At 40.8% G+C, this 21,353-nt stretch overlaps 2 protein-coding genes across 4 annotated transcripts in view; one reads left to right on the top strand and one right to left on the bottom strand.

The window, feature by feature from the left end:
- The window catches only part of LOC126874844 (MYG1 exonuclease), a 212,020-nt gene that overhangs the window by 60,594 nt on the left and 130,073 nt on the right, over positions 1-21,353 (top strand). The window lies entirely within an intron of this gene.
- The window catches only part of LOC126874834 (uncharacterized), a 318,734-nt gene that overhangs the window by 288,062 nt on the left and 9,319 nt on the right, over positions 1-21,353 (bottom strand). Inside the window, exon 2 of one of the 3 annotated variants that reach the window (XM_050637322.1) lies at positions 2,437-2,484. The exons of the other annotated variants lie outside the window; for them this stretch is intronic. The gene's annotated coding sequence lies outside the window, so the exon portion shown is untranslated. The remainder of the gene's footprint in view (positions 1-2,436; positions 2,485-21,353) is intronic. 3 annotated transcript variants of the gene reach the window in all.

Genomic DNA, 21,353 nt, shown 5'->3' with positions numbered 1-21,353 from the left:
AACGCTATTTCCACGGATCGAGCAGAACGGCCAAATACTTACGAACATTAATGTACATAGACGCGTATAGAGAAATGCACACTCGACTAGTGTACGTCTATAGATTTACAGGCGGGCAAATACACAGACTCTCGTGTGCAACAGAGGACACACGCCGCTTGAATCCTGATGGGGACAGCCGAGCAGTTTGCGCTGGTTATTCGCGCGTCTACGTGTACCTGCGTAAGCATGTACGTGTGGACATAAAGGAGCGTGTCTGCTTGCAGACTAATCGCATCTAATGAGCCGCACCCCGTCAGCGCAGATTAAAGCCACCGGTTACAACGCGGTTAAATGGCCTCCTCTGGCGTTCCAGCCGCGGAAAAAACCACCCCCGTTCGGGGAATTATTGTTTCACGCGGACTGGACTGTCTTCTTTCCTTTTTTTGTCCCCTTTTTTGTGCCAACAGAGCGGTCTGTGGATATGGCGAACGAAGAGCGTGAGATAGAAACACGTAACGCGGCTATAGCAGCTTACAAAAGTATCGGAACACTTGTAGACACACCTTTTGAATATCGATATACTCGCAATATTTTCCGGCCATGATTAAATAACCGACATAGTTGAAAATAAATTACGTGAAAATATGCAGAGAAATTAAACGCTTCAGATAAACACTTGGATAATTTCAAATCTCTGTGGATCATTGAACGATTCCAGTATATTAAACTTAATTCTGTCAATACTCATTTAGGCCAATAACGATGGAGATTTTACGAGGAATATCAGTAGCCATCGTCAATTTCAATTTTGCGGTATTGGAAACTGAGTTTCTTCATAATAATATTAACAAAATATTTCATTTTCTGTACATCACTGAACCTAACTCTCGATTATTTCTTCAAGAGAAGCTACCTCGCGCAATTCCAAATAATTCGATTTAATGAATTTCCCCAAAAAAAAGAATCGATATAACCGAATAATTCCAGAATATGAAAACCCGACGGTTTGCGAATTATTGCAAAAATATTGAACGTTCAGCTGGCAAAAGAAGGGAAGGAAGAGAATGCATAGGGAACACGATTTGTAACGCTTTTACGATTCTCCCTTTTCCTGCCAATTTTCTTTATCTCCGGTGGCGTTCGCTGGTGCGGCTTATTTAAATTTTCACCGGGCGTGAAAGGGTGGCCGGTGTTTGCGTCGAACATTAAAAACACACGGCCGGCCACACGCCGTCTGATTAATCGCCGGGGAAACGTATTAAAAATACATTAGCACGCTGGCTGGAATATTGCCCGTACTGTAGCCCCTACCTGTTCGTTGTTGCACCGATATACAAACGATTCGAATCTCGTTACGCGGCCGGAAACCGCCTCGTTCGACGTTAGAACACGTCGATTAAACGGCAACGCGAATCAATACTCGAATTTCAGCCCGGAAATTTGATTAAATGACGGGAAAAAAGTACTCCACCTTCGCTGTAGTTTATATCCTTTTCGCAGTGGTTGCCTTTCTACTTGTTCTTCCCAAATTTTTCTCGCAATTGGCAGAACAGATATTTTTGGAGCTCTTTTTAAGGTGCCTTTGTATAAAGTATGTCGACGCGTATAAACGCAACATCGCTAAAACTTGAAAAGGAATTGAGAATTTTATTCTAATATCGTGAAAACTGTAAAACAGAAGATTAAAAACCCTTAAACGCTATACATCTTGTTTCCTTTAAAACGTTTTCTAATCAATAAATAAAACGGTAAATAAAATATTGTTTCAAGCAGCGATATTTGTTTTTATTTATTTTCTCTAGTGCCTGCTTCGAACTGGCGGTAAGAATCTATCCCTACGAAAAATGGGACGATTCGATCGCTGAATCGGGTCGAACCAGGTAGTCAGAGATCGGTTAAAACCAGTTTTAAAGACTCTTTCAGGATCCCCATGTCAGAATTATCCCCCATAGAAACTTAATCCCGATGGCCGCCTATTTACCTCGGTCAATGGCCATCTGGAAACCTCACACGCCGTATAATCTACTGCAACGTTCAATCTTCCACTTTTTCTCATTGATATTCAAATTCTAACCTCTAGTTGCTTCATAATTGCAAGTGACTCATCGAGGTAACCTTCGATGATCCATGGAACGTCATCTGGACCAAACATATTAGGTCGTAACACATGTAATGCTTGTTTGAATGCTTCAAATTCTTTATTACGTTACGTCGTTTCTTCGTACTGTTCGCTATACTATTTTATAATCTGTTTATCAAATATAATCGGACAATCGGATACTCTGTAGTTCATAAAATTTCATTCTTTGCTTAATATCGTATCTCTGATATACGCTCGCGTGTGACAACGGTACCAACGGTACCAATTCGCGAATTGAACTCGCGACTCTTGGAATTTCGCTAATAATACTACTAACGTTGAAAGATTAATTCGAGGAAACGAACATTTCATACCTTACAGCCCGATACAATGGTGGCTTCATTACGGCTCCAATGACTCACCTGAAACAAAAAATGAGAGAAAGCATAATACCGCGACTGCAAATGGAAACGTAAAATGAACACGTAGTAGGAAGTTTCTTTACACGCGTGCTCCAACACACACGGATAAACACCAACACACGCATAGGTAGACAGTTTCAGAGGGACGTTTTGCGTTCGTTCGACGCGCGGTTTCTGAGATGTTCGCCGAGTAAATGGCAGCAGCTTTCATGCAGACGCGCCTTCAATCCCGGCTCTGCCACAGCCTTCAGTTGTAAGCCACACACATTCTTTGTTAAGGATAGCGAGGTCATTCCTTTCCCAGTAAAACTCTGGCATAAAAGGGAGGTTAGGAATGCGTATGGCAGGTTCGAGAAAAAGAGAAGGAGAATAGAAAGACCGGGTGAAGTTTCGTGGACCGGGGATAGTAGCCTTTTCATGCTGTCAGCCAGCTACGGGATAATTGTTGCTTTCAGGGATTTTAAATGGGGAAGTGACTACTGTAAAATGAATTCGAAGCGGTTGTATCGGTCTCTGAATTCACGAATTTTTCGCTCATCCTCGTAATATTCAATGAAATTTCATTAACAAGCACGTTCGTGCTTGTCGAACGTATGTTTGAATAAATAGAACTATGTACGTGTTCGTCACCTTTGAATTCAGAGCGACGCTTGTTAGAGTTACTTTCATTCGGGTTATTAATTTCTTTTATCGACACGTACGTTTGATTCGAAATTAGATTTGGATAAATTGATCCACGTATGTACATCGCTATTATTTATCAACTTACGGTAACACATCATCGGCATCCTTATCCGAATCCTTAATTCTACAAAGTATATTTAATTGCTGGTGACAATTAATAACACGACGTGAAAGAATGGTGGTTAAAGAATGTACAAAACCTCTCGTTTAAATCGAATACTACGACAGGTAAAACTGCCTTGTAAATTCAAGTTTGTCAAGGTAGAAAAACGCCAGGTCGTTTCTATTAATTCCACGGTTTTGAAGGGCACCGGCGATGGGTTTGTTTTAACACGAAGCCAATTTATCTTTCATCTTTGCCAAGGTTTCTTTCATCTTTCCCAGTCTCCTCTTTGATCCGTATGACAAGTTTCTATTAGCTTTATGGCACACAATACGCCCGTAAATCCTATTAACAGCCTTTCAGATTTATCCTGCATGCGTGTTTCGCGATAGATATTGGCCGTCTTTCGGTTCAAAGGCCAGGCGAATATCGATCCAATATTAAAGAAAACGATTATCGAACCTTTACTCTTGATTTTCGATGCTTTTTATCGGAGGAAAGTCGAGCATAGAATCATAAGGCTTCGTGTAAGCTTAAATTTATAATAGTTCGGCTCGCAGGCTCCAAGAACAAAGGAAAAACGAAGCGAACGGAACAGGGAATGATGAAAGATTAATAAAGCAAAGCAGGCGCCTATATTAAATGACTGTGTACACTTAATCATCCTCGGCAAACTTCCGCGGACATCGAACATTTACGACAGGAAATTACGGGCCGATTTATGGACTGATCTGATCGAATTAATTATCGAGTCTGTTCTCGTACACCTCTAAAAATTGAACGTCAATCCCTCGGGTCTGCATGGCGAAACGACTCTTCCATCGATTAATAGCGTTTCGCTTATATCGAACAATAATTCACTGAAATATTTATCCGTCCGCTACAAGTAATACATCTCCAACGATATACATTACGTTTGTAATAATTTCCGAGTCTCTAGAACCGAGTACACGCTGTTCAATTTACTGTTTTCTAATTTTCTTCTTTCGCCCTTCGCTTCTTTCTTCTCCTTTCGTCAAAAAATTTCATATATCGAAGAGTACAGGGGACACTCCAAGCTGACAAATTCGATTTATTCGTTACATAAAACAACTTTACGCCCAGCGGGCATCCGCTGCAGGAAGTAACAGATAGAAAGACAGGAAACTTTAGCGAAGAACGTTTCCGAACAGTTTAAACAAGAGTCCGAATCGATTCTCGAAGGGAACTCGCGATCCTTCCATTACACGTTCCATCGTTTCTATTTACCAAAATTGTGTCACGGTAAATATGTGAGCTCCATGCTCTCTACGTACACACAGCGGGGAATATTAGTTCTACAACTTGCCGCGATATTGAAACGTTTCCGGTCGCGAGTTCGCGTTTATGCAAAAGCCCGGAGTTGCGGCTGAAACGAACTTTCGGACGCGCGGATGCGAAATGAAAGAATCCTACCTCGCGTCGGATCTCCGGGAAACCTGGATTCTCGAGAAAACGACCGCAGGAGTCGATATAAAAATCTGGTACGGAGAAATCTGACCGAAACCACGAATCGAAGAAACCCTGATAAAGTATTCGCGAGGACCTTTCGCTTTACTTTGATTATTAATCGTTTGAAGCAAAAGATGCGATTGGAAAAATTCCTCTCAGTGTAGGTGGTATCATAGTCTATAGAATCATATTATAGTTTCCATCGTTGAAAGAAAAAATTCGTCTCGACGAGGTTAAAGGGACTGATAATTGATAAGCGATAATCCAATCTATTCTCTGTAATTAAATTTCGGACCTCGTGATCGCCGAATACCGACAAATCGAAGAAGAGGATCAAGGTAATAATACGTCAAAGCGGAAAATAATAAAGTGACTGGAGGAATTTTATTGGAACGTATAAGCAAAGGTAAAGCGGCATCGGAAATTACGATTCTGAAGCGTGGCGGAAGTGCAAAGTGTAAAACGGGGTTGGAACAAGGTCCCAGATGCAATAAGAACAAGCCCCTTACAATCCAAGAGTCACGTACGTTACAACTTCGCACTGGGAGCAAATAAAACGTCACCTAGACGCGAAACCACGGGTAGACGCAGCGTCGAATGAAGTACAAAATCCAGGGGGCCAGATCTAACACGAATAGAGAGAAGGGTGATAACGAACTAACAGATTACCAAACTTCCTAATATCATTACCAAACTTCTGAATATTGCAATGAATACAAAGCTGCCAGTCGATATTTACGTCCCACGCGCGCTTGCGAGCCACGTATGATGTCGTAGCCGTAGAACAGGCTCTATATGCAGCGATTGTACGAATATAATAAACGATCGTCGTAAAGCGCTATAGTCGACGCAATTAGAATCAAAGTCGAACCAAGAACACGATCGTAGGTTTTCGACGAACAATATCCAAGACTCGTGTACAAATAGAACAGGGGTCGACTGAGAGATCGCACTTAAGAATCGGAAGCGTGCTCCCAGGCAAAGTGGATTAGGGCGATTACAGGCTGAACTTAATTAGGGACTGGCACATAAATAACGCGCCAGGCGTCAAGAATACTAGACACACGGCAACCTTCCGTCGTGCGCCTTCAATCCTGTCGACGTAATACCGAGCTAATTGTGAAATGTGTCCCGGCTGAAGACAGTACCGGAAAAACTCCCTCGTCGTCCACTCTCCCTCTCTCTCTCTCTCGCTCTCTCGCTCTCTCGTTCTTTTCCCTCTTCCTTTTAGGATTATCCCAACCGACGATTTACGATGACAAATCCGCGACGAGTGTTTCTAGGACCTTCGTTTTTGCGTGTACGTGTGCACTGGTACAATGGAAGAACCGGCTGACACACATAACCTCCTCCATCCGGTGAAGGTTGTTCATGGACCCATTGAATCATCCGGCGTCAGCCGGGGAAAATTCTATGCATCTTTGAGCGAGGAGGTTCACCAGTCCTTCCCTAGCTGATGCACGAGAGAGAGAATTTTTTTCTGTATGGCCTTTCTTCCTCCCTTTTTCTGTTTTCATAGTGGCAGAGTGTTTGGTGTTCAGGGATGGGTGAGATTGGTCGTTGGGTGTTGTAAATTGCGACTCTTGTTCGAGATGGCAAGATGTTTGAACCGCTCCGAGGTTGTATCGTTTAACCCAATAAATAGGAGAGCAAAGAATTATCGATTTAAGTAACGAATCTTGGAAATTATTTGAACCACACGATGCGAAACTCGTAGCTTCGGAAACGACTCGACAAAGTTCCACGTGATCGAGAATCCTACAGTACCGAATCCTATGATCCATGATCGATCCACAACTCGTTTAATTTTCCAGTATACAAATCCAACGATAGCCAAATTCCTTGATTCAACGAGTCCCTTGTCTCTTGAATCCACCCTTGATTTAACGTAACAAAGTTTTACAATTTCTTGCTCCTAGCAAACTTAGCCATTCTGTGGCATTCCCCTAACATCATCCTAACGTCATATATCAAAGGAAATGACAGTCGATCCCAAATACAAGCTGAGCCGTCAAATAAATTTCAATTTTTTTTTCACCTACAGATACCATTGGTGAGATGCTCGAAATTTTCGAGATCCATAATGGTACCAACATGAAAACGACCTACACATCGCATAATGAATTCGATGTGAGCAACGATAGCGTTGTTGGAGGAGCAACGACAGTAGGAAACTGACAGTATCTGTGGAATGCGATTCAGTAAGGACAATGGTCCGCGTTAAAACGGCCCGTATAGATAACCTGGTGGCCTGGTTGAACGTAACGTTGTACACGCGTACCACGTAACGACGCGAGAAATCGATACGCGGCGAGAAGAGTGCACGGCCCGAGACACACGAGATACCTGCAACGCCACGGCTTGTTTGCCATTGCGAGCCATGGTCAGAGGACTTGCTGATAAAACCGGTTTACCGGCCTGCGCCGAGTAAATAATTGGTTAAATAATTGGCCCAACCGTGCCCTGTCATTAACTCTGCTACAGCTCGGAGCTGCTCTCGGTTTCGAGTCTATTTGGAGCCTAGTCTGGCTCCTGTTTTCGCAAACTCGAAAGATTGTGGTTGTTCGCGAGACTGAGGACTTTGGGTCAGATTTTCGGGTAGTTGGAGTTTGGCAATTTTTAGTGTTTTAGTCTGCTAAGATTCGTAACGTTCGTACGTCGTCGGATAACTTTTAAGAAGATTCGTTTAACGCTAAGATCATGTATGTGAGAAAGAGGCAAGTACGTATAACGAAATACTCTTCGTTTTACAACGTTCTCTTAGACTGTAGATTATTACGTTAGCGAACGATATACTCGTAACCCGATCGTTCGATCGTTCAAACAAATCAATTCTTCAAATAATGTATTCTCCAATGAGTTTGGATAATCGAAGTTCGTGGAAAGTTTAGCTGCAGCAGGGAGCAACCTAACTTCCCTAACGAAGTCAAGTATGTACCTTCTCCGGTCTTCCGGTTCACTGGAACAAAAACAAGTTCTGGTCGTTCCCAACTTATCTTTCCACGACACAATTTCTAAATATATCCTGATAGTCTAGCCTTCGTTAGCGGATCGCTTAATTAAAATTTAAGAAACGGATAAATTTGCGTAGTCCAGTTAATTGCAGGTTTAATTGTTTCCAACTTTGCTCAATCGATCGTAATTAATTGCTTAAGAGGAACGAGTCTTTCTTTTTTTTAACCGTTTGTTAATATTTTACTCCTACATATTTGTCTTCGAATTCTTTTTACTTCACCTTTGATATTGGAACTCACAGTTGCAAACACAAATCACCGTGTATCAGGTATTTCGTTAAAATCGAACATCGAAGGCTATTTCTCCAGCACTATTCTAAGATCATTGACATTTCTACCGTGATAATATCCGTTGTTCGTAACACGACATTGTAATACAAATAATCAGCCGATTAGCTCCGTTAACAAAACGAGAGGCAAACATCCACGTAACCTAAAAAACCAGTAAAACGAGAGTCTCCTAATTCCTAGTAATCCGATGGCGGACAGGGTGAAAAATACGAAGAAAAGAGAAAAGAACAATCGTCCCCTTGCTGAAGGACGGGTGGAGCAAGTTCCAAACTTGGGTAAACGTTGCTCGAGACACGGGGCAAAAGGAAGCAGCGGAAAAATAAATTTAAATGCCCCAACGTGTCCGTGCAATGTAAGAAGCGACGTTGCGTGGATTTCCATATGCAACGGCGTGCAGTTTAGAGAATAGCAGCGTGTAGACACTTTGTACACAGTCACAGACACAGAAGGGACTAAAAGCGTTACGGCGGATAAGTGACACCGGGGGAAAAAAAGGGCGAAAGGGAGCGTTTTAAGCGCTCAAGTGCGCGGATACGGACTTGCATCGGTTGCACACCAACGTTCTACAACGGGAAATTGTTTCCGACAACTGCGCCGAAATCGCCTGCACGCTCGTGTAATTGGCATCAGTTAGAATTTGTTGTTTTTGACGAATTCTAGAGGGAGCCACACACGACACACGATATTCGCAACGACATCGTCAATCCGTTTCGATTTTTGCGAGGTGCCGCGCGATCGATATTTTTGACAATATACTGGTGGCCTTCAAAACGTCACGCAGTATATATTACTTTACACCGTATGCGAAGTCCATTGAATTTTTATCGTGTATCGTACTTTATTGTATATTTTGTGTAGTATTTTCAACTGTACTAGAAGCTAGAAGAAGAGCGAGCGTAGCCGTAACAATTTTTTTTTTACGGAACGCTACGTGAAAACCAACCAATGGATAGAACAATGCATTAGAAGTCGGGAACAAATGTTCGCGTATAAATTTATTGAAAGAAAAATGCGATTTTGTTAATTGGAACGAATCCATTCCAATTACTTTAATAGGAATTGGAGCGCGTTTCAACAGATCTATAAAACAGTAGGAGGTTTCTTTAAAAAAAATTGCAAACAAAAGTTCTTTGAATCGGCACTGCGAATACTGATAAAAAATATTAGATTTCGACTGCACACAGTCATGTAGAATTACTTTCGTTTTTCCTTTTAATTATTCGTTGTTACGTTGACGAGCGTATTTTCTATAAAATTACGACAACTTTCCACCGCGTTTCTTTCTTGTTTTTATATTTACTATACACGTCATCAGGTAGGTGTACGGTTCGAAAGCTTTTGTAGTGGATAGAGGATAAAACTTAAACAACGATCTATGGATCTTTAGATCGGGTGAATTGTGTGTGTAAAGACGGCTGCCGGGGACAGCGGTGATGCCCTAGATAGAGGGCAGCACGGGTTAAAACGAAAAAGGAGACGAGGATAGTGTGAGCGTGATTATAAAAGCAATCGATAATAACAAGCAGAAAAGAACCACGTCGAATTTCACGTTAGCCGAGGAAGCGTTAGATAAATTTATCAACAGTGGAATTTTTTCTAATGATTAACAATGACCAAGAGTGAGTAATTGGGATTGCATACAGGGCGATAAAAATGGATCTAAGAACTTAGAAACTTATAAATCTTCATTGAGAGAATTCGATCCCCTTACGATTTATTTTAAAGCGAACGCGTCTGTTCGTATTGTTTAATTTTATAATTGTTATGCACGAGAAAAGATGGTAAAAATCAAACTCCCGCCACGAACATCCTCAGACATTCCTCTCTACGAAAGGAATAATCTTGGCACGACTATTACAAGAATGTAACTGAACCATTCTCTGAAACAATTGACAAACGCGTGCACCGTAAAATCAAGAAATTTCGAGCGACGTTTTAGGGAGAAAGAAAGTGCGTGTGTGTGTGTGTGTAGTGGCGCGCGCGAGCGCAGTCGCTTTACATAATATCTTTGCCATTGTAAAATGCAAAGTACCGCACGAGTCTCGCTGAGCCAGCTTTTCCTTTCGCCGCGTTCGCACTCGGCGTGCAGAGTGCAGAGTGTGTTGGCGCGACGAGGATGAGAAGAAGCATGGAGACAGAGGAGAAGAAGAGAGTAGAAAGGAAGGAGAGGATGCCTCGAAAGCAAGTTTTTGTCTTCTCATGTAAATCGCTACGTAGACGGGCCGATTGAGGGCTTAAGCACATATTTTTGTATTCCCTTCTTAAGGCGAACCGATCCCGTTCGCCTCGAGTGGAAATCGATATACGCTGTAACGTAGACACGGATAAAGAGGAGTTTCGTGGGCTGGAGAAATTGTTTCCAAGCCGCGGATATAATTTTACGATGGCGCCGTGTAAACGCGAATGGCAAAACGATTCTAAGAAATTCTCTATATTAAGATGGATTTGTAGGTTAGGTCGGATTTAGGCGGATGCGTCAAACTACCTACGTGTAGTCTATGGATAAGAAAAACAAATGTTAGGTTCTCGCGATCCGATTGAGTTACACCGATCATGTGTGTCATCTATAGGCTTTGTTATCCGTTTGACGGTTTTCTATCCATGCGATGAACCACGTCAGAGTTTTTGTACACATGTATGTATAGTCGTACGAGTACCATATTGTGTACCATTTTAATTCGAATTCAATTGAAAATTCTTGATTTTTCAAATGTTGTTAACGATATTATAAATCCAAATTCAATCGCGCGAATGCGCTCAGGATTCGTTGCTAGAAAAGCCGAGGAGAAATCTATAGCACGGTACGTTTATTCCAAGATCATTGAAGCGAGCGAAGCAAGGATGTTAGATATTATCGTGAAAAATTAGGCAGCTCTGTTTGAACCCAACCTAACTTAATTTAAGTTTAACCCACTCTAAAGCTACCTAATCCAGCAGGATCCGGCACAATGTATGACTATTTCAATCTAGCTCAACATAATGTTCAAACGATTGGACCTAACCTAACCTGAAACAGAATAGATCCTAGCTAATCTAACCAGTTTCGAGATTAATCCAGATTAATCCGATTTAATTCACTACTGATCGGGTTTAATCTACTTTATTCTACGATAACCAGGCCTAATCCAATTCTATTGATATATCAGATATTTAATACATGCAATTCGTACAAAATACACTTAACCTCTATTTATTATACAAACTCGATCCGCACAAGCGAGACGTTATTCGGATCTCATCCGTTTCTAACTGGAATTTGATTTATAGGCTGTTTCGCCTACACCGGACATTTGGAATAGTCGAAAGAAGAAATAATTCGAGCGATTTGACGTAATTGATCGAAAGTTTGGCATCGCTATGTATTTTATGGAATGAAAAAATTTAAAAAGGAAGTTGGATGAGAATTATTTTACTTTTTTTGTTGCAAAAATTATTGTAAAAAGAGGAGGATAAAAATTCAATTGGAACACGAATACTGTGCAAACCCAATCCCAGGACCTTCGTCTAAAAATCTCTGTTACCTCGCCACATTATCATGATCGCTTCCCATCTGGTCACGTTCCATTAGTCGGACCTCATTTTCATGGAAACGCGTTCTAAAGAATAGATCGAATAATAATAATAATCTATTTCATTTAACCGATAAAATTTAACGAATTCGCGGAGCAAGAGAATTTGAATATCCTACGGGGAAGAATGTTTTCTGTAAAGCCCGAAGCTACACGATTCTACGCGAGTTTTGCCAATATTTCTTCGTGGCTCACAAGTGTCAGCAGTATTGCGAAACACATTCCATAGTATTCCTACGAGTTATGCCTGTATCTGCCAGTAACACGCGATCTCGTAAATTTAGCGGATCTGTAACCGTTATTTGATACACTTCCAACTTGATAAACTTCTATGAAACAGAAAAAATAGTCTATAGGCTTGCGGTAAATTCAACGATCGAGGCTCGTTCGTCTATCGATCGAATTTCCGCCGTAACAAAAGAAAATACTCGTTCGAAGCGATTTATTTTGCAAGATGGCTTTGTAAGCTCGATATTTCGAATATATGTATATATCGCTAGGGAAAATGTATAGTAGAGTTTTTTTTACCAGTTTTATCGAGTGGAATGAAACGATATATCTTGGAGCTTTGCGCAGTAGCATGATTATTCTTCCGGCTAATACAGATGTCTTGCTTCCCTTCGCGAAATTGGCCAGTAACAACTTTCTTTTGTACAGTAATTTAATAACTCGGTAGTAGCTTCAACTATCCAGCTATCGTACGAATGACCCGCCAAATTCAAATCCACTCAGAGAAGAAACTCAAGTAATTAACAATTAAAGAATCTACTAAAATTCGTTTTAAGAAAACTGAATTCGTTTTGAGTACTCCTCGATCGTCGATATAACGCGTAACGAACGTCGATGCTATCGTATAAAGATTCAATTTTTCTTTCTCTTTTTAGGCAAGTATCAGCGAGTATCCGTGACGAACCAACACACGTATCGCCGTTATCGTACAAAGATTCGCCATACGAAATTCCAATCCAGCCATCTAAGAAAGAAAGAATCTATCTTTCTGACAACGCTACTGTACTTATTCTTTCTTTCGCGCGTTTCAGAGTTCCAGTATCACCGACGAAACACCCTTCCGGCAAACATTCGCGAGGAACCGCGAGATACGATCATCGGGCATGCCGGACGCGTGAAAGATTAATGGCGTCGGGACAGGCGCGCCGTCGATGGGATTAAAAAATTTAACGAACCAGCCGACGACGAGCGACACGAGTTGCACAATACCGGGCTAACTCGCTCCGCTTCCTCCCTCTCGACTCTCTTGGCCCGGAATAATAACGTTAACCGACGATATTATACTCGACCGTGGAGTTTCCGCGGATTCGCTTGTTTCCGCATTTCCGTGACTCTTTAGGAACGCGGAAACGTTCGCAATTTGAAGCTCGGTCGACACGACCAGGCACCTGCTCTTTTTCATACACCGACAATTAACCGGTGTACGCGTAGCTAATCTGGCTGCACGATCGATACGAAATTTCCTGGCTCGCTGGAAAAATTCCTACATCCGTCTACCAGGTGTCTTTCGCCTGTCACCGCGAGCTTCCGCTTGTTAACGCGATTTTCCTCACCCCGTGTGATTAATGGATACGTTCGCCCGCTTCCTTGCAAGTCCATGTACAACAAATACATTCAACGCGTGCCTTTTATGTGGATTTTTCTACGTGACTTGAATTTAACATGGTTATCTTAATATCAGGTATCCTAAAATAGAATTTTATTATACCAAACGCTCGCACATATACCAAATAATTGCGTAAATACAATAAATACGTCCGATGGTAAAATAAATTTAACAAACCCACCAAACTCTTCTTCCATTCGTTCTGCGTCTATAAATATGCAAGAACGCTAAACGTCGAAAATCCACAACACTGAAATATTGATTAAAAAGCGAAGGAAAATCGCTGTTTCGTCCTTACGTATTCCGTGGAAAGATCCGCCTCTGCCACTTACACGCGTCATTCGACGCTTCGGCACCCCAATTACAAAGTATCCAAGCTGCGAGCGAAAAATGTACGAAATAGAAATTCCTCGCGTCTCGAATCCCCTGTAACAGCCATATTTCGCAGCTTACAGAAAATTCTACACCATCGACGGGAAAATCGGCAGCTCGGTTCCCGCGAGAAAGTGAAATTCCTCGTAAACCGCCATTTGCTTGCATGGAATTCGTACGGGGTCACCGTGTATAAGTCGCGTATTTCTTCGGAAACGAGGGGCTGGAGGATTCGAAGAGGTGCTCCGTCGCGATCGTATTTCACACTTTGGGGCAACGAGTGCGGCCACATTTTCGGTCAGCTATGTTCCGCGGGTTCGCTGCCGTGTGTTGGTCGAAAGGTCCCGAAGGAAACGTTTACGGCCAAGTTAACGGCTAATCCTGGCCATAGTTACAGTCATTAGGTCCAGCTTAAAGCGACGTTATTGCTTACATTAGTTACCAACTGTTCCAACCGCTTGACTCCTCCCGCGTACCGATGTTCGATTTAATTACCAACGCTGTTTGTCAAACGGCTCTCTCCACCGTTGTTGTCGCTTTGGGAATTTTATTTGCTTTCGTAGAACGGATGGTGAAATTGGATCGATCGGGCATTTTTACGAAATTCAATGCGTGGACAATTTGTTGGAATCCTTGGGGGAAATTAGAGTATGGTGGGAATTTCAGAGGCTGGCGTTGCAGAATGTTTTGGATTTCGCGTTTATGTTGGTGGTAGGTTTTCGTTCCAGACTTTTATTCAATTTGTTTTCTTCGTTTGGAAAGTTTGTCGAATCGACGATGGAATTTGCAATTTCCACGAATTAACACGGCGGAATGGAAATATGGCGAAGACAGTACACGCCAGGAGTTGCTTTTCTGGTTTGAAATTTACGAAGACTCAAGTTTTCGGGCTTGGAAAAAACTTGATATGAAACTAGAAATGTACGCTACGGACGAACTCGAAAGTGCGTCGTTAACATCGTTGATCAATGCGAAATTAATCCTAATGATCTACGTACAACGCGCACATACGCGGATAAAAGTGGCAGATCGATACTTTGAACATCAAAGTCAAACTCGGCAAGACTGTAAAATGAACAAGAATTAATTACGGGATCGTTTCTGGAAACAAACGGGGTTAATCAATCCCATTTGAAAGGATCCTCGAGAAGACGCGTGCAACAGAGGCGGATCGATAATCGCGACTTCGAATTCAATTTTCAGCAGCTCCTCCATTTACGACCACTTCTCCACTGTTTGCCAACAATGACCGATTACACTGGCATTTCGATGACCAATTGTGGGTCAAAAGGTCAACCAGCTTACACTCCACATTCGTACGCCTCATGCAACTTGTGTGCCTATGTGTGTGCACGTGTGTGTGCGAGCGTCTACGTGGAGAGAGGATATCAGGCAACCAACGTTCCAGAAAGGCATACACAACTACCGAGCAGAGAATAACTCATTTTGAATTTACAGATTAGGCGATGAATCGAGCCGGATTTATGGCGTTTGACGGCCGCCTATTCGAACCAGAGATGCGACTAATCAGCATGATTTGAGTCGTATTATACGACGTATGGAATATAACGACGAAATTTCTCTCGTTGTTTGACGAGAGATACGAATGCTGATAAAACGATCAACACGTTTGGTTTTGCGATAATAATAAAGGGAGATTATCACAGATGTTACATGGAAAGGTAATTCGATTTTTTCTTAATTGGATTCAAGGAAATTCGTTGTCGAACGAAATCAAAAGTCAGAAAGGATAGAATTTATCGCTTATTCTGCGTTACATTGTCCTGTTATGAGAATACCGAACCATTCGACGAAATTTTCAGTTATTCCATTAAGCAAATTTCAATTGTTAATTTTAATTGCTCTGTAAATGGTTTGTTCCCCTGGTGGATACGTGATTTATGTGAAAGAAAATAATTGTTTTCCTATTGTGTCTTCGCGATAATAATTAAGAGAAATGGATCTTACGCGAAAATAAATAAAAATCGACAAGAGAAAGGAAAAAGTTCGTTATATTTCATCGCCATAAATCACTTTTAGGATAAACCGTTCATCTTGAAACTAGAATTCAAATCATTCAAGGTTCTAAAAAATACTGTTCCGTAACGCGTTGTATATCTTGCACGAATATGAAATAACATAATTATACATATGTATAATTAATCAAGCGAGTCACTGCATTGAAATTATTTAATCAGCGGATTAATTTGTAAATTTCCTCGGTTAAATCCTCCATGTTATAATCTGCGAGCGAGCAGAATCTAAAAAATGTTTTCCAGGCACATCTTCAAAGTTTACTCGGCAAAGAATGTCTGATAAGAGAGGCTGGCACGCGATATTTTTCACAAGACTGTTTCTGAAGTTTCAATTTCATACATTCTCTCCTTTCACAGAATATTCCTGTATCTCTCGAGTTTTACTTCCTTTCTGTCTGATATTTATTTAGAACTTTTCCTTCTTACTAAATTCTACCATTGTTCTACACCTCTCAGACCATTCAACCGTCTAGCATTTACTCTAAAATGATTTAAGAAGAACGTGACTGTATTCGAATATCTCGTTATCATCGGGAAATATCTTCTTCTGTCGTGAATTCTAGTCTGAAGTATTAGGTAATTCTCGCGGAACAGAAAAAAGGTATCGAATAGATACAAATTTTCATCGCTTGATTTTTTAAACCATCGTTAACCAAAACGTACAGACGCAAGAAGTTGCTTTAAAAATCAAATTACGAAAAGCGAAATATGTTTGTAAACGTGTGCAACCCGCTTCTGCAGCTGATTGTACAGCCGAAAACGATGAAAAGCAATTCTCCGTATCGATTTCGTGTTATCTAGTCACCTCTACGAAGGAGCTGAAAATGACCACGTTGCGTTTCAAGGCAAACCTGTAAACGTCCTGTCATGGATCCTGTTACTCGGTGTTTCAACATTTTCGATAAATTTGCTCTGCTTGCAAAATTCGTCGCATCTCGTAAACGAAGACATACGAACATTTTCCATTCTTTTCTACAACCGACTCCCGAAGTGTGTCCCACGTGTGACTGAATCGCATAATACTTAAAAAAAAAAAAAAAAAAAAAGACACCCGCGATTTACGAAAATTCGGAAATAAAGTAACAAGTACGAAACAAATTTGGGGACAGAACTTTTCGATCAAACTAATAGACTGGTGGTTACTCGATTATACGTCGTGCACCGAGCTGATACGTAATCCTACTCATCGAGTACGACGCCACTCGTCGGAAGAATCCACTTACGAGTGGTCGATCGGTCCGCCGTTTCAAAATTAACGCTAATCTAGGATCAGACCTAGCTTATAAAGCGCTGTCGAGATTTCGTCGGGGGAAAAAACGATCGTTACCGGTTCGCCTAATTGGACGGCGACGACTACTCCATCGAACAATTCGCTCTCGCTCGATTATTCCTTCTCGTGGTTCCCAATGCCGCCATATTTCAGCATCCAGATTGATCGCCTCTTTTAGTTTCGTTCGTACGAAGAGATTTGTTGGATAGCTTCGAAATTGCAGTTGAAATTGACCAGTTATCTTTTTTATTATTTTTTTTCTCGAAAAATAGTACACGTGTTTTTAATCATCGTGGGCGAATTTTTCATTAAAAAAATAATTTAGTGTTTCTTCCGTCATGAAAAATATTTATATTTCCGACGTCAGGCGTAAAAAAAATCGTACGTACGTGTTGATCGTTTTGGGACTTTGGAATGAACGATTTATAGGAGACGATTATCCCGAAGAATATTAATATTTTTGATGACAGAGGAAAAGAGATATGGAATTCTCGATTTTTACGGCCGATTTTAATATTCGCATCGCGTCTCTGTTTTTGCTACTTTTATTTATATTTGTACGCTGTAATGTACGAAATTATTCCGATTTTCAACGAGAAGTACTTGGTTGAATGCGAGACCTGAAAAATTTTAATCGTTTACGAAAGTTAAAATGTTCGATTTCGATACGATACGCTATACGTAAAATGATCTACAGAAAGATGGAAGCGTTTATTTCAAAAAAGGTTTACGAAATCGATACACACAGTGAAATCGAATACTTGATATGTCGCAACGTGATATTTCATATTTATGTCTAACCATTTATTCGTAAATTAATATTATTACGCCGTGAAATGTAATATTCGCAAGCTGTGACAGATATTTAAAGAACGCATAGTGTTTTAAACAAAAATGTATCTAAAGCGTATAAACAAAAGGTAATATCAATCGAGAACGATCGTCAAATTGTTAATTACACGATGTGGACATTAAAATATAAAATATATATCCTTTTATCTCTCAAAACCAACAACGCGATCCAATTTCACAATTCAAAGAGTACCGTGGAAAGAATATTTGCTCAAGTCTCACGCTCTAATGCTTCTTGCAACAGCAAGCAATAATTTTAAAACCGAATCTGCCCCATTATCGAGCTATTATATTCTCCAATATATTAGTACCAAAGGAAGATAAATAAGAGGTAGAAGAGAAAAATATTATTTCCAACGAATGGAATGGAACTGCTGGCGTGTAAAATTGACTTTAGCGAGAATTCCAGCTAATACCCTATCTGTCACTAATATGTCGTCGCGTACGGTTCCATTCAGCCTCGAGCGTCTTATCGTGCTGATTGCTTCGAAGAGAAAGCGAGAGAAAAAGGAAGAGAAATTTTACTATTTAGGAAACCGTTTTCCTTTAATATCGAGGGAACCGTATGTTATCGATACTAAATCATTTATCGGTCATTACGATACTTGCACGGTGCATTACGCAAATGGCCACCCTTTTTGCTCCTCCAAGCCCGTCGCAAAACCGGAAACAAAAGGAATACGTAAACGGAATCATACGTGAATTTCTAATTGAATATTCCGCGGATTTTTTACGTTCGATGGCTCACGAATGTAATTGACCGCTCATGATAGAAAACTTTTATATGCAATATCGGGGGCAGAATCAAGTGGACAGGTAGAGGAAGTTTCGTTAAATAACGCTTGTATATACAAAAAAGTAAATTTTAACTGCAATTACTTGGCATGAAAATTTGGCAAACGTTTCCTCGTTTCTTTGCTGAATCCTTCAAACAATCGACAATTTGAAAAACTTGCTGCAACATAAAAGAAACTTTCAAGTGGCTGTAACTTATTAAGGTATTTGCAACACGGATTGACTTTCTTCCAATTCCTTTGAAATTTTCACGATGGTTACTCTATACATTATCTATACGTTGTTCAATTTCAAACAGAGTGCAGCCTTACCGAAACGGAGATATTCATCTTCTAAGTTGAAACTTTTAACACGTAATCCCTATAGAAAGCCACAGGGAAAATGACTTTTTGATTAATTACGGAAAACCCGTTCTTACAAAGTTGTGTAAAATCTAATGCGCGTAGAATGGCTAGAGGGATCGTTTTAAAGCAAGAATCCAGCTCCGCCCTCGCCGTTTTCGAATAAATATAACGTGGAATATATCTAGTATCGGCCATTTCGACGTCTAACATGTCGTATATTACAATGCGAAATTTCTGTCTATTTCCGAATTGTTTGTTAGTCTGCGCGCGTACAAGGCACAGGCAGCCAAGAAATTTCTAAAGAGAGAATCTCAAACATACGCGAATAATATGGTTTTCGAGTCTCAACGTGTTTTGCTTCCGAGCAACGCTAACGCTCAAATATTTTATGGTGGAAAAACTTAAATAAAAAATCGTGAAATATATTTCGTAATTATTTTGTTAAAGTTATTTAATAATCACACTCTAGGGGTGTAAATACGAAAGGATCGGGGAAACGGGCTTCTTTCAACATGAAATATCGCGGGCTGCTTCAAACAGTTGGACTGTAAAATTTAATAGCTTTGGCTTGTTTTTTCACTGTACGTATGGAACCAAAGCCAAAGTACAATTTACGAGAGCGGTGCAGTATCGATGGTCAAAATAGATTCATCGATAGCTCCAACAGTCAAAATAAATTTCCGCCCCGCAATACGCTTTCAAACTTCGGCCGAATGAAAAAAATGTTCATGCGCGCGTGCGTTTAAACCCCGCGCTTAATTTCGCCGCTCAACTTTTCACTTTCGTCCAATTAGAGGCTTTCACGGATCTCTTGACTCTGAGTCATCCTTTTCGTCCAAGTAATTAATTTACATGCTCGCGTTATTTGTTTTACAAAGATTTAGACGGAATAAAAGATGAAACTTACACTCGTCTTGTAAAAAGCAACGCGTCGAGATTACAAATTCCCTTCCTTTTGCAACTTTCAAGGAATTTTGCCTTCTAACTTCAAGGTGTAAATAACTTTACAGGTAGTCTCGTTTCTTTTACGAAAAGATTAAAGAAGAACTGGCTGCTCGATAATCGCAGGATAGGTTTATAGTCAAATAGCATTTCCAAACATAATTTTCGATAAATCTATTTCCTTCGCTATATATTACAATTGCTATGCTTTGGATATTTTATATATCTTTGGAAACTGTGTCTTCCGTGCATTCTTGCCCCTTCAAATTTTCCACGGATGCTGCACGTCCATCCTGAGTATCCTAAATTCTCATGCAAGAGACGCGTATTCAAAAATCATTTGCATCATACCACACACACAAAAAAAAAAAAAAAGAAAATTCACTTTCAACGGTCTCCTTGGCGATCGATTACCCATCCATCGGGTGCGCGGGGCGAAAAACGCGGAATTAATCGACGGACTGGCCGTGTACGAGTTCAAAGAGGCGCGCGGTTCGACCTACGCCAGACTCTGGTAATTGGGTTTTCGCAGCGGGTTCGCATTTTCCATCGAACGGACGCAACAGTTGAGATTTTCAGCCTGCGAGAAAGACGTCTATAGCGAAAGAAAGACAGAGAGACCCCGTGCTACTGTAAAGAGAGACAGAAAAAATCTTGCGTTCTCGAATTCCGTTCGACTGATTGACACGGGAATCTCGCGAGAGCTGGAGCCCTCTCATCGTCGGCTACCTTCGGCTCCACTTACATTCCGGCCAGATTGCATTGTACCTTGTACCCAAAGGAGCTCGTCGAGAATTTTCCCCTCGCGACTCGTCAAACATCGCCGCGTTAACAATAGTTTATAATCCCCGCGAAGCTCGCGTTTCGAATTGCACCGGATGAACGTCGATACTCGACTTTCGTTTCTGCAGTCGTGGATAATCCAGTGAATATATTCTAAATCAATTTTGCTCCTTCCGAAAGGAAGGCTATGAAGGATTTACGCAAGACTTTTTCGTTACGTATGCGCGAGGAAAATCGCTTCTTCGATTAATAATTCAATGACTACACTTTCCGTTTATGTTTAGTCGGTGACTGAAATGATAAGTGTGAGAATGTACAGGGTGTTCTCTAATTATTGATACAATTAGAAATGGAATTGCATTATATACAAAATGAATTAAAATCAAAAACCAGTCGAAGAATGTTACGATCGCCAAAATTTAATGGAAACTTTGACCAAATATCGACCTAATGAAAAAGCTGGTACCTATGATCCAAGCTTAACCTACTTCGGTAAATATACACGTCGGCCATCTTTCATGAGAATCTACAACATTTTTCTTTACTCGATATATAATCGGATTAGTGGAAAATCGTTGACGCGAATGCCGCGAAGCTGGAAAATAGCAACAATGGTGACAGAAAACAGGACGCGAAATTGATTGGCGAGATTATCTGAACTCCGCAAATAAAACGGTCTTAATTAAAGGATTTTTCATTTCGACGAGTGACAAAATGAACGATATCTCT

This window comes from Bombus huntii, chromosome 16 (genome assembly GCF_024542735.1).
Source record: "Bombus huntii isolate Logan2020A chromosome 16, iyBomHunt1.1, whole genome shotgun sequence".
Taxonomy (NCBI): Eukaryota; Metazoa; Arthropoda; class Insecta; order Hymenoptera; family Apidae; genus Bombus; species Bombus huntii.
The sequence above is the reverse complement of the archived record's forward strand: the minus strand, read 5'-3'. Positions and strand labels throughout refer to the sequence as shown.